Source organism: Arachis duranensis, chromosome 9 (assembly GCF_000817695.3).
Source record: "Arachis duranensis cultivar V14167 chromosome 9, aradu.V14167.gnm2.J7QH, whole genome shotgun sequence".
NCBI classification, from domain to species: Eukaryota; Viridiplantae; Streptophyta; class Magnoliopsida; order Fabales; family Fabaceae; genus Arachis; species Arachis duranensis.
Window position 1 is genome coordinate 8900402 of NC_029780.3, and position 3924 is coordinate 8904325.

General features: G+C 32.3%; 1 long non-coding RNA gene across 1 annotated transcript; it reads left to right on the forward strand.

The window, feature by feature from the left end:
* Positions 1-215: 215 nt before the first annotated feature.
* On the forward strand, positions 216-2573 carry LOC107464498 (uncharacterized). The gene is made up of 2 exons (XR_008002566.1): positions 216-419; positions 2339-2573. It is a non-coding gene; the product is annotated as an uncharacterized LOC107464498 (long non-coding RNA).
* Positions 2574-3924: the final 1351 nt, after the last annotated feature.

A 3924-nucleotide genomic window follows, 5' to 3' on the forward strand; every position in this document is an offset into this window, starting at 1 on the left:
GGAGAGTGTCATGAGGGAGCCGCCGCGCTGCTCAGGACTGCCGTCGCGTCGCGTCGCCGTTTGCGCCAGCGCCGAGGAGGACCGCGCGAGAAGGAGGCACAACCGTCACACCACCGTCGCTGTCTTCATCGCGTGTGGAGTCATCATTGCCAACAAACCCAGCTGCCGCCCAGTTGTGTCGCCGCCATGAAGACCTCGCAGACGCCCAGTTGGAGCAGAGAGCGAAAGAGATCTCACGGTGGAGGAAACATGGAGGTGCCACCGTGCAGCGAGAAGCTACTGCCGCCACGAAGCTACCGCCGCTGTTGCGCGCTCCGTCACCGCTATTGCTAGGGCTACGCCGCCATGACCGAGCTTCTACCACCCGAAACCCGCCGCCACTGCCACCAGAAACCGCCACTGATGCCTAAGTCAGTTTGGTAAGCTAATCTTGCCTCAGATGTTCTTTTCTGTTAAGCTGCTTCTACCGTGAGTTGTTACTGAAGTTGTTTGCATTAGACTATATAGTCACCGCTGCTACAGAACCATCAGAGCTTTCGGCTGTTATTAGAGCTGCTGTCCGGTCAATTTAGAAGCTGCTACTGTGTCGTTCTATTCTGTTTATCATGGTAAGATTATTCGGTGCCGTTCTTGTTTATCGCAATACTCTATTATCAATCATGTTCTTATATCGCTCAATATCCGTCCTGCGTTAATTCTAAATTATGCCAAATAAGTGGTTGTTGCCATGATCCCTGTGGTTGATTGGGAATTTCTGCGATTGCTGCCGATTAACATGAGAATAAGGATTTAATGGGTTTAATTATGAAACTTGCGACTAATTGAGGTAGGGGTTTTCTTAAAATCTATTTTATATTACAGAGTTGTTATAAATAGATATTAATACAAAAAGATATACTTCTGTGATTATATTTGTCCTGTGGATGTGATGGTTTGTTAGACTGAATTATTGATTGCTTGATTGCTTGAGTGGTGTACGGTTGTTGATAAGAAATTGGTTTGAAAAGTTATTTATTTAGTTATTATAAAAAGTGATTTTTCTTGGTTTTGAAGTTATTTAGTAATGTAAATGAATTGATTTTGGAAATAATTTGAGATATGAAAATAAATTGATTATGGGAGCGGGTTGATTTAGAGTTGGTCTGATTTTATAAATGATTTAATATTTGAGCTGATTTGATTTTAAAAAAAGTTTTATTGTTGGAATTGGTTTGAGATTTGGAAATGGATGAGAAAAGGTTTGAGAAAAGTTTGGATGGGACCCGAAAAGGGTGGCAACGTCCGAGTTTTAGAGGAGATGCTGCCGAAATTTTATAAAATTGGAAGTTTTATTTGAAGTAATTAATTAAAAAGATTTGTTTTTAAACATTATAAGTTTTAAGATTGATTTATTTATCAAAGAAAGAATTATGTTTTGAATTGGGATTGTTAATGAATGAAATGGAAAGAAGGATGATGAGGATTGATGAGAATTTTCTTTGAAATATGGTTTTTGAACAAATTTGGAAATGAGATTTGGATTGATGAATGATTATGATGTTGAGAATGTTGAGAATGTTGAGATATGAACTTGGAATTATTCATTTGGCTTATAAATTTGAATTATCTGAGATACGAGGTTCCCTGGATAAAGTACCATGGCTTGCCACCACGTGTACCAAGTTGAAAACTCGATACTCTGTTGATCCTATGACGTAAGTGTGACCGGGCACTATATAAATTTCTGGGAATGTTACCCCCATTGAGCAATATTGATTATTTAAGAAAAAGCTATGCATAGACTCTTGGGGATGCACGTCAGGGGACAGTCTAAGGACAATTCAGACTTGTCGGGTTGGCTGGATAACCGACAGATGAGCCTCATCAGCCATAGGACAGGCATGCATCATATGCATTTGTATGCTTTGCTTGGGTTTGAACTTATTTTGGTTTGCCTAATTGCTAAACTGTTCTTAACTGCTACTTAACTATTTGCTGTAATTGCTACCTAAACCTGTGCTTTCCTTGTCTGTCTTGCCTGTGTTTGTCCTAGTGTGCTACATTTGAGAATGAACTTTGATGCTGAATTAATGATTGTTTTGTTTGATTGCGTGGTTGATTTCTAATTGAAATTTTCTTATAAGAAAGGAAAGGTTTCGGATTTCTGAAAGATGAAACATTGTTTCTTTGAAAAGGTTTTGAACGATTTTCGTATTGTTTTTTAAAAGATTCATAAGGCAATGATAATCACTGAGCTTGAGGACAATTTTCTTATTAGATATCTTCTTATGACAACTTTGAAACTCCGTGGTGAGACCGTGTGGTTAGGTTTTCACCCCCTACAGCTTTACCTTTTCAGGAATCGGATGAAGAAACATTAAGAAGAGTTACACTGCATTTGGTGTATATGTTGTTGTATTAATTAGATTATTTTCTTCCCTCGTCTTTGTTATTACAAGTTTGTAAGAGGGATAGGAATTGTATGTTTTATATGTATAATATATTGAGTTATTGTGTAAGGAGTCTTGTATATCAATCTATGCATGCTTGTATTTTTCTTAAGATAAAGTATTTATTTCTAGTTTTCAAAGAAATCAACGATACAATGTCGAGTCACAGGCTCCTATTTTAGTATTTAGTATGTAAAGTAGTCGTAATACTTCTTGTTATCAGAGTAGCGCAGTCGGAAGCGTGACTTATGATAATGAAGGTGTTACACCGCCTAGTGAATTGAAACTACTTCATTTAATTTATTACATATTATAGTAAATCAAATCTATTGTATTAGATATATTGCGTACTAGGATAAATCAACTTATTCATTCAATTTATTACATATTATAGTAAATCGAATCTATTGTATTGGATATATTGCATATTAAGATAAATCAACTTTATTTTATTCGATTTACATGGAGTGACCCTAAATCGAGTTTAATAATTTTGATTTATATAAAATAAACTCTAAATCCGGATATACATGTAAGGTATTTGATGTTAGAACATATCCATATAATATTGATTTGCATTTTATTTCTTTACGTGAATTACCATTATTTTTATTTATAACATATAAAATATAAAATAATTATATTTATTTTATATTACTTAACAAATAGATAGATTCATTAGAAAAAATTAAAACTATTAAATAATTATTCAAATATAATATAATTTTTATCCAAATATTTATTAAATTTAGTTCATTTAATATATAATACGTGAAAATGTTGAGAGTTATTTTTTTTTCTTTTTTAATAAAAAGCTATTTTGAATTGTTTTATTTATACGTTAAAAAAAATAAAAAATAAATAATATTATCGTTTTTACCTTTTTTTTAAAATAAATATAGGTAAAGTTTTGCTTTTATATAAATCAAAAACTAGAGATGACATGAAGATTTAAATTGTCGAGACCTAACCTGTCATTATCCAATTATGATGGTTTAAGAATAAAATTAAAAAGATTTATATTACATATTATATTGTTAACTCAACTTAATCAAGTTGAGGCAAGTAGAAACCTAAACATGATTCAAATTATACTTTAAATACCTACTAATTTTTTAAAAATAAAAATAAAAATATTACTTACAAAAATACTTCTTCAATCCATAATTTCTACTTTATTTAAGTCAAAATAATAATAAAAAAATTATTTCTCATTCTGATATTCCAATTAATTAGTACTTAGTCACTTTGAGTTTAGAAGTCGTTTGACAAAACGGAAAAACTGTATCCGATAATAATTTTAGGATGGCTAAATTCTAATCTTATTACTTTCATTATATGATTTTTACGTAAATAAAATAAGATTTTATTAAACATTCTAACTTTATAATCTTGCTACTTTCTTTATACAAGAAAAACTTATTTAGTTATTTTCAAATATTTTAATTTGTTGAACATGTTCATATTTAGAACAAAATATATCTGTTAGTTCGAA